Source organism: Echinops telfairi, unplaced genomic scaffold, assembly GCF_000313985.2.
Source record: "Echinops telfairi isolate 266 unplaced genomic scaffold, ASM31398v2 ScPeMD7_7469;HRSCAF=8507_1, whole genome shotgun sequence".
In the NCBI taxonomy this organism is placed as follows: domain Eukaryota; kingdom Metazoa; phylum Chordata; class Mammalia; order Afrosoricida; family Tenrecidae; genus Echinops; species Echinops telfairi.
In genome coordinates this window covers 60,087,960-60,098,661 of record NW_022111373.1, presented here as the reverse complement: position 1 = coordinate 60,098,661, position 10,702 = coordinate 60,087,960, and the positions used below count along the sequence as shown (strand labels likewise).

The 10,702-nt window shown below is 41.7% G+C and overlaps 1 protein-coding gene across 1 annotated transcript in view; it reads right to left on the bottom strand.

Annotated features, from left to right (window-relative positions):
* Positions 1–10,702, bottom strand: part of LOC101663918 (zinc finger protein 622-like) — a 25,126-nt gene that overhangs the window by 13,867 nt on the left and 557 nt on the right. The window lies entirely within an intron of this gene.

The following is a 10,702-nucleotide window of genomic DNA, read 5'->3' as shown; positions in this document are numbered from 1 at the left end:
GGGCTGGCGTCAGATGATATGAGCGAGTGACATCAGGGCGGGCGTCAGAGGAATATGAGGGAGTGACCTCAGGGCTGGCGTCAGATGATATGAATGAGTGACATCGGGGCTCGCGTCAGATGATATGAGCGAGTGACATCGGGGCTGGCGTCAGATGATATGAGCGAGTGACATTGGGGCTGGCGTCAGATGATATGAGCGAGTGAAGTTGCACTCACTCTTTCAAGTCCCCTCTCCCCAACTCAGGAAGAAAAAAGAGAAATGTCATTTCTTTTAAGTTTGGATGCCACGTTCAGACATTCCACAAGCTTCAGCTTTGCCCTGTACTCCTGTGCTTCTGATGGGAAATTGCCAGTGGTGTTGAGACTCTCTCTTACCCAGTCACATTTCATTTTTCAGCTAAATATGTACAAGAAGCTTTATTGCAATGGGCCAAGTCACAGCTCAGTCTTCCCTGATACTATGCAAAGTGCGTTGCAATAAAAATAGCACTGAGAATCAGAAATCACTGTGTGCACCCATTTCTGCAGTTAAATACCATGAAAGGCCCAGGGGAATGTACGGTATGCTTTAAAAGGGGGCCGCAGAAGACCTCCTCCCAGTCTAATAAACCCTGTTAGCTCGGGGGTCACTTCCTAATAGGTGCTATTTCCTCCATTTTAATAAAGGTATTTTAACACCTGAAATCTATGCCACATGCCAGTGTCATTTTTTCCACTGACTGGTGGGGGCCAGCCACTCTTCAAACACTGCTGCTTAATGCCAAACACAACTAACATGCATATGGAAGAAGCCAGGCAAGGCAGTGACTTCCCTAATTATAGCCCAAGGCTCACCAGCCGGAGCCGAGCAGGAACTTCTCGGGTGGACGGGGGTCAGGAAGCTCCCCGACCACCGATCCCTGAATTGGCAGCTATCCTTTCCCACCCCAGCAACACACAGTCATTTTTTTGCCTGCCAAATCCTTGTCCAACCTCTATTCAAGTCTATTTATACTCGCCTTTCCTATTTCTGGGCTCAGATGTTAGCCCATACGGTGTGTTGACCGGCACTAAATGTTACTGTGAGAGCCCAACGGGTGCCAGCTTCCTTGGTTGCTGACAGCAGGGAGACAAAAACGTCCTAAATATCCGAGGGACCAGCATCTTCTTAGTGTAATGCCGGCCGCTAAGAGCTGGTGGTTGGGAGGCTCAGCGTCAAAGCTCTGCGTGTCCTGAAAGTGAGACATTGAAGAAGTTCCCAGTTGGTGGCCCAATGGCGGGTCACCTGCAGTGTCTGCTAGAATCCATCACCTGCGGGATGGACCGGGATGAGGGCTCGAGGCCATCAGATGGAGGTAGTCCTACGAGTCTGAGAAGCAGCACAAGTGATTGCGAGGCAGGCGGTTGGGGGCTGCAGACCTCACACACGGAGGAAGCCATGGCGGACTTACCCTTCTCACCCCCAAAGGCTAGGCTGTGTTTCAATAGGAAGGGAATTTGCAACTTGCTTTAAACACCGTCGTGATGGAGTGCTGCCTTGATTCAGATGTATTTAAAGCTTTGGAACAGCACATTTTATTTATTTAAAAATCTGAGGTAGAATACCTTTTTGGAGTTCAGTTTTAATAAGATATGCTGTCAGAAGACTGTGGTCCTCAGTCCGTGAGGTCTGAGCATAAAAAGAAAATGAAACCCTACAAGTTAGACCCTCTTATGTAAAACTAGACCTCATTCTCTTTTTAAGAGGTGTGACCTCAGATCATTAAATCTTTTTTTTTTTTCCTGAAGAGAAAAAATCTGATAGGTTTCTTGATAAAATACACAGCTGAAATCGTAAGCAGCTTATACGACACTCTCTCCTTGACACTATTTTTAAGGGAGCACTAAAATCCACATTAACTTTAAAGTTAACTCAGCTGAGTCCTACGTTTAGACCAGCCTCAGCAATCCCCAGGATGTAAAGCTACTGATGGATTATTTTGCTGCAGGATTTACAGAAGACTTGAGGACACATTGCCATCTTATCTTTTGGGTAGGTAGCTGGGAGGTGCTGCACTGTACAACCATAGGACACAAGACATAGCATATTTAAATAACATATAAAATAAGCAGGTTTTATTCACACAGTGTTGTCAAGGATAGTGAACTCTTTGTTCCTGCTGGGAGAGGTTGTCTGTTTGTTTTTTCAGGGTAAAACAGCAAAAAAAGCAAGCACTTAAAAATAGAAGAGTAAAGTGGGTTGGATTGAGAAGATGTGTGTGCACGTGAGCAGAGCAAATAGTGCGGACAGATTTCAAAAACAAACAGGCAAACCCACAAAACGTGTGTTTGGGACAACATCTTCAGGAAAATTTGCGATTATGAAAGACTGAGTACAATGAATTTAGATAGTTTCTTTCAGAGAAAATAAGTATAGTTGTTAATGAAGCTACAAATCCTGAATTATCTTTTCTGGGTATATGTTAGAGAGCTCTTATGCAAGTGGACATTATAGGAAGTCTTCTTTTGGACATACAGAATTCCTCTTGTTATTGCTAATCCATGTCTCTTGGTAGAGTGTAATTCCTTCCTCAACTCATTGGTAGTATATTCTTGGCACATATTCTGGGCTCACCAAACAATACTCTCACTGCCATCGAGTCATTCTGACTCATAGCAATCCAACTGGACAGGGTAGAACTGCCCTTCTGGTTCTCTGAGACCGTAAATCCTCATGGGAGTGGAAAGCCAAGTCTTTCTCCCAAGGAGCAGCTAGCTGGTGCTTTCCAGCTGCTGACCCATTATACCAACACTGGAGTGGACCAATCTATTACTAGCTTACCATACTATGGTGATATTTGGTCAGAGACTAAATCTCGTCTGGGTAAAGAAGGCTGCTCAGTGAGTTGCTAGCAATTTTTTTGACAATCTAAATATTGAATATTCCCTTGATATAATCATATTGACTGGTATCATAAAGCTGAAAACCTCTAAATATCTTTGTCTGCTAGAATGTCAGTTTTATCACTCACCCTGGAGTGGAGAAGGAAATGAAAATGGATGACTTCCAGGCTTCTTAATAGTTTCTTAGAAACATTTTGAATGATTCCTGTTAAAAATGATAACCACTTTTATACTTGACAAGAATGCAAAATCAAACATATTTCCTTCATGCAATGTTAGCCCATACTAAAGTCAAAACACATACAACTACTGAAAGAATTTGGCCATCAACTTGAGAGTGTCGATTAAATTTCCAATTTTGTCTAGGGAGTTTATGAAGTTGGTAGGTAGCTCCTTAGTCCTTGGTGTGGTATGGAATGCAGCATCTGCTGTGTATGCAATAGTGATGCCATTCAGCAACTTACTCTAGCAGAATTCTGCTATGGCCTATCACTGATATATAATAAAATATTAAAGGGTGCCTGCTATCCCCTCCTTTTAGTGAGTATTAGAAGATAGTTGGATGCTCTACTAAAAGCATATCTCGCTGCTATCATAAAGAGTTCTGGAAAGAAAGCAAAAGACATTTAAAGCATCAAAGAGGCTGATGAATAGGGATGCCAGGATATTCAAATACATTTAGAGACAGTATTGTCAAGCTTGTTTTCTGAGCCATGATACTAAAGATAGTAGGAGCCAGCAAAGAAAGGAAGTCTGTAGAAATGCAAATCTCTTCAGTGTTGAATCTATTAATCCATTGCACACTTTCTTCTGAATCATACTTACTCACATGTACAGGCAACAAAAAGTATTTAGAATATTTGCATAATTTCAAACACTCAGTTCATAAATTATTTATTGGTTGTGGTCAAATGAATGTTAGCTATTTCATAATTATCTTTTGTGCAAAAGGTTGCATGGTTTACAAAAATATTTCAATGGCAATTGAATATCTGTAGCTTGCTTAAGCAGTGCAAAAAAGTACTTAATTATGTAGCACTGAGGTACATTTCTCATGTTCAAAAATTCTGAAAAAAATTATACTTAATTTGTAGATTTATTTTAAACTAACACAGGCTATTTACAGTTAAAAACAATAAGAACAACAACAACAACAAAAATTCCTCCCAAACTAAAGCGGCAAATTAAAATGTTCCCAAAGCATCATGGACGAGTCTAGGATTAGACCAAAGTATTGACAAATAACAGTATCCAATTGTGATAGAAAGCAAACAATCAGCTAGCCGTGTGCTTCAGTCAAGTCCCAAAACCTTAGAAAAAAATCACAGCACACAGGATTTCATTGTCTTATCCGAGATTCAAAAGACAGGAATATAACTATAGTGGCTGAATGCCCAATCTAAACTATTTTTCCCATACCACATTGACCATATGGAAAACCCTATGAATGTGAACAGTCATGTTCATTTTTATGAGAATAATCACTCTTTTAGAATAGCTTGAAGGTGAAAAAACCCACATTTTTTGAATCTACTAGATAAATCACGAGGAATACCAATCTGCCTGAGTCAAGTTGCTGGTGGTATAGCGTAAAGAGAGTTAATGTAAGTGCAGTTATGTCTTGAAAGGCCTAGGGGAGGTGCTTCATTTTGCATTTGAAATTTTGTTACAACCTTATAAATAACTGGTGGCAAGGAGGGTGAAGCATTGCCCTGTGGACTGAAAGCTCAGAGGCTCCGACCCACCAGCTTCTCAGAGAGGAAACGATGAGGCCCTAGAAAGCTTATCAAGGGTCTCTGGGAGTTGAAATCAAGTCAGTGGCAGTAGGTTTCTGCAGGACAGTCTTGGGCCATCTGCTGCACATTGTTCTTTCTGGAAGAAGGCTAGGTCTAGGAGGAGACAAGCCCGGCCCCTTCCTCCCTCCCTCCCTGTCATGGAGTCAATTCCAACTGTCCCAACCATAGAGGACCAGTGGAACTTCCGCTGTGGGTGTCAGAGACTGCATTTTTCTGGGAGTATGAAGGCTCATCTTGCTTCCTCAGAGTGCCTGGTGGCTTTGATCTGCTGAACCTTGGTTAGCACCTCAGTGCAGAATCCATTATGCCACCAGGAGGAATTCATCCTCAGAGTTATGCAAATGCAGGAAACCTTTTGCACAACCATGACAGTACCAAAAAATACCATAATAACTGCCATTACGTCCATCTGGGACCCTCTAAGACAGGGTAGAACTTCCCCCATGGGTTTCTGAGACTCTTAAGTCTTTACAGTCCCGCGCCTCATCTTTCTCCCAAAGATCAGTTGGTGATTTTGACCTGAAGACCTTGTGGTTAGTAGCCCAATGTGTAACCACTATGATGCCAGGGTTTCACTATACTACTAGGGTCCCCCCTTTTTAAAAAAATCATTTTATTGGGGGCTCGGACAGCTCTTATAAAAATCCATCCATCCATCCATTGTGTGAAGCACATTTGTACATTTGTTGCCATCATCATTCTCCAAACATTTCCTTTCTACTTGAGCCCTTGGTATCAGCTACTCATTTTCCCCCTCCCTCTCTGCCCCCCCCCCATGAACCTTGGATAATTTATAAATTATTATTATTTTGTCATATCTTACACTGTCCGACGTCTCCCTTCAACAACTTTTCTGTGGTCCGTTCCCCAATGAGGGGGTTATATGTAAATCATTGTGAAGGTCCCTCTTTTTAAAGATTGCCAGTCTCTTCAAATTCTGTGCCCTATACCTTTGCCTTATATTAGTTTTGACCTTGAGAGAGACCTAACTGGAGTGTTAATAGGTACCTGTGAGATGCTATTCTCTTGACAGATGGGAGAAATTGCTATGTAGGGATATGTGGAAATATACGATGCCTTTTAATTTCTGGGCTAGAACTAATACTGATGCTTCCAGTCATATTCACTTGGTGAAAGCAAGACATATCACCAGGCCCAAGATGGATAAAGTGGGAGATATTGGCAGGAAAAAAATCCAAAGGTATATCATGAACCATACCCAAACTGACAGACTTAAAACAATCCTGTGTTGGCTAGGCTGAGATGGAAAGCTCATCTGCAACCTGTGGGTTGGTATCTGCTATCTTGTGTAGGGTTGTGTTGCCTTCTCCAGAGAGCTTACCAGGACTAGATCACCAAAGATGGTCTTTCCTCTTCTACGTTCTTTGGCCATGTGGCACCTTAGAGTTCAGTAGGTAATTTAGCCTGAGCTTTGCAGTCTGGCAGCTGGCTTCCACATGAACATACATGTGCTTCATAAGATTCCGCTTGGTCAAAATAAGTCACATGGCCAAGATTCAAGTTAATTTGTTAAGGGGCTATGCATGGCATGAATGAATGCAGTTGTGGTTCATTGATTATTTATAGAAACTTTTCCTCCAATTTGTTGCTTTATTTTCTAATCCTCCATAGCCTCCCAGTTGGGTTGGTCTGTAAGTGCCCTTGAACCAGGTTCCATTGCTTCCATTTAAACTCATACCAAGCCCAAGAACAACGGCTCCAAACACTGCTGGGTCCTGTACTGCCCTCACATCTTTATCACATTTGGGACCATTGTTATAGCCACTGGGTCAATCCATCATGTTGAAGGACTCCCACCTTTTCAGTGACCTTTTACAGAACCTGCTGGTGTAGTGGGCGAGGCGTGGGTTGCTACCTGCAGTGTTGGTCATTCAGATCCACCAGGTACTTCTTGGGAGAAAGATGAGTTTATCTGTTTGGGTAAAGATAGACAGTCTAAAAAAGATCCAAGGGAGGCAGTTTTACTTTGTCCTATAGGGCCAATATGTGGTACAATTGACTACATGACACCTGGTATGGGTTTTGATTTAACTTTACTAAGCATAATGTCCTTCTCCAGGGACTGGGCCCTCCTGATAACATTCCAAAAATACATGAGACAAAGTGTTACCATGCTTGATTCTAAGAAACATTCTGGCTGTACTTTATCCAAGACAGTTATGTTTGTTCTTCTGGCAGTCAATGGTATATTCAATCATGTTCGCCAGCACCATAATTTAAAGGCATACATTCTTTGTTGGTCTTCTTTATTTATTATTTAACTTCTGCATGTATCTGAGGTGATTGAAAATATCATGGCTTGGGCCATGTATAACTTACTCTTTAAAGTGACATCTTTGCCCTATAACACTTTGAAGACATCTTTGGTAGCAGATTTGCCCAATTTCTTAACCACTGACTAGGTTTATACCATGTTTGTTTTAAACACTTTAAGTGCTTTCTCATGGCAAATAGTAACTTGAACAAAGATATAGTATCTATTCCCCTTGAAGTATGTCATATCAAAATATAACCAAATAAGTGAAAGGTAAAAATGTCATCACACTTCTGAAACTTGCTGTCAATATTTCGCACCTGTGTGGGAAGCTGATAGCTGTCTAAGCAGCAGCTTGCTAACTTTCTAAACTGTAATCCCTAATTAACTCACCTTTTGAAGGATCAGTGAGATGCCATTGCAACCCAGGCAACCTATTGGCAGGGAGCCGGAAAACAAAATGCATGTTTAAATGCCAAGTAGAGGGAGAAACACTATATTATTTGACATAACTACCATCATCCACCTGTGCAGAAGGAAGATGCTATTCCATTTGGCTTGTTATAGATGATCTATTAGCTATGTCCCAATAAATTATGCAGTAAAACTCTAAGCCCAAGGAATAATTCTAAAGCTATAGGTGAAATGCCCAACCAGTAGGAAGAACTCATTAAAGTACATTTAAAAATTGACAATATCCAAATGTTCTAAGGATTCAGTAGATGAAATAATATATGGAATTTGTACAGAGAACCCTACAGATCAGACAGTTTATATCATCAGGCAATAACAGAATTGGATAAAATTGGGCCTTAAAACAGAGAAAACCCAAGTCATAGAAGAACTGAATTATGCAAGCCTTTGAGAATTTTGTCTGTCTCTTTGTAACTGAATTAGGAGACTTCGCTATAAATACAGAATGAGACATTGGTGGCCATTAACGTTTTATGAGACTGATTATTTTGAACAGCTTGGAATGTTAAAATCATTCACTGGAGAGCGTGAACATCATGTAAGTCCTATGTTGGTGTTAAGAGTCGGCTCCGACTCCTAGCAACGCTAGTACGGCGGACAGAAACCCTGCCCAGCCCTGCGCTATCCCGCAGTTATCGCTACCTTGGAGCCCATTGTGGGCACCACAGTGCCAATCTATTCCCCGTGTTCTTGACTCTTTTCTGAATAGCATGTGCTTTTGGAGGGACTGGTTCCTCCTGGTATAAGTTCCTTCATCATATGTTTGTAAGTAACAGAAGGGCTGTTTTTCTTTTAATGCCCATAGTTACTCTTATATTAATTAATCCATTAAAAGACATCTAAGGACATTTGCTGTTTCAGGAGGCTACGGGTGGCACAGACGTTTTGCACTTCATGACCAACAGAAAAAGGTTGGTGGTCTCACGTCACCCAGAGGCACCTCAGAAGGCAGTCCTGACATCTGCTTCAGAACACGCAGGCTTGCAAACGTCCTGAGACGCAGTTCTACTCGGCAAGCCGGGCCACAGGGAGCTGCAAGGGGATGGACTGCAACGAGCTGTTTTCCTTTTCTGTTTAAATTGAGCCAGTGAGTGTGGGAGAGCCAGTGGTTATGCGCTAGTAGTAAAACATTGTACTTAGTGTATATGAACAGGGTCAGGATGTGCAAAATATTAAAAAAAAACAAACTGTTGGGTGGATTATGACTCATAGCCATGATAAAGGACAAACTAAAATTGCCCAGTAGGGCTTCCTGGGCTCTCATGTTTAAAGGAACAGATCAGCAGGTCTTTTTAGCAAGACATTTTAAACAAGTTATTTTGATAAAAATATGGTGCAATGTGATAACGCTTTACAAAAATGACCCAAACTAAAATGATCTTTTCCACTCTTCCATTTTAAGGTTGTTATTGTTGTTGTTAATATTTTTGCTGTATCCTAACTTCAAGAAAGGAAGAAAAAAAATCCACTTTTACCCTGATATTCAAAGACAAAACTTACTGAATTTGCAAAGGGAGATCATTATGAAATATCTTCGTGTGACATGAGCCTACTTGGTAGGCTTTCAAAATTAAAAGCTCAAAGGATTTGCGTTTGATTTTGTTTTTCTCTGACCCCTCCAGGTTCTAGCATGAGCTCATCAACACGTATGATCTCTGTCCTGGGAGATTCGGTCCCTGATCAATTAAATACACTGATAAATACTTTGAATTCATTTTGTCACATCGGGATGTCTCATTTTGTCTTGCGAGAGTCTTAAAAAAAGTCTCTCTCAGACCCTTGGTGTGGGCCTAACACATTTCATGTAGCCGGCGATTCATCATTTTCTTCTACAGGTACCAGCCAGAATGGGCCGCTTTCATAGGAAAGATGGTGACACACGAAGTGTCTGGACTCACAGGCTCCATTGGAGAAGGTGGCATCATGGAACTGATATTTCAGCAGAGGACATTAGTTTTGTCTATATTCCTCTGAAAGTTGAAATATTATAATTCAGTGAGTTTTCTTCTCTTTCAGGAGAGGAGGAACCGACTTTTCGCCCAAAGGCGCATTCCGTTCTGAATCTTGTGCCTTTAACTGGCATTATACCCATGTTATGGTTTTCTGAACCAAAGGCTTTCTCTTTTCTGCTAACCTCTTGAGGTCACAGTGGTGGTTTGAAGTCTAAGCAGCAATTCTGTTCAAAGAGTAACTCACAGCAGGGTGTGTTCAGTAAGGGCATTCGTGATTCTAGTCTTCACATAGGTTCCATTTTATTTTTTAGAAAATTGGGTCCTGAGGCTACTACAAAGGCGACACCCTTAAAGCACGTCATTTTCTATATCTCCCTGTGCCAAAGCTTCACAAAATGGCTTTGCAGATATATCCCTAGAATTCTTCTCGCACAAACACCATTTCAAAAATGCCCAGTGACACCTTGATTCCTCATCTGCTCTTCCACTCACCCTTGACCAGAAGTTCAAGGTTCATTATCTGGAGGGCGGTGGAAGATAATGTGCCCTCAAGGATTTTCCCTTCACTTGGGTTCTTTCCTGTGGGGTCCGGAGAGTGAAATATGTATTGTATGTTATAGAGTGGAGGGAAGAGCATGCAGTTTGGATCCAAACTGCCTGGATTTTAATCCTGTCTCTACCACTTATTAGCTATGCAAATTAGGAAAGTTCTTGAAGCTCTTTGTACCTTTATAAGAATGGTGTCCTTGGGGCATCTGACCTCCTTGTCCTTCACAAAGAGCAATGAGAATCAAACTCAACCACAGCCCAAGGCTAATTCCTATGAGGCTGAGGTCACACGGGCCCCCTTTCAAACCTTCTTTACCAACTCTGATACCAACAATCCCTCCCGCAGTACCCTCGCTTCTCTGGGGACGGCGGTTCTTCCTTGCTGTGGCCACATAGAGCTCACAGACAATACGCACAAGTATGGGGTTTAGTAGGGAAGCTGAGGCCGCTCTGACCCACAGCGACCCTAGGTACCTTAGAGTGAGACTCTCTCAATCCCCACCCATCCTTCCATTTGATGTTAAGCTTGAACCCATTGTTGCAGCAACCATGTTGATCTCTCTCCTCCAGGGGCTTCCTCTTTTTATTGTCCCAAACACGATGTCCTCTTCCAGGAATTCCTCTTTCCTGATAATATGTCAAAAGTACCTAAGATAAAGTCTTCCCATGCCTGTTTCTTTTTTTTTTTTTTTTTAGAACAACAAAATGAATATGTTTAATGGTGGAAGGACATCGAATCAATGGAAATGCCTGCATTTACAGAAAGAAAAATTAGAAGGTGGCTCTTACATC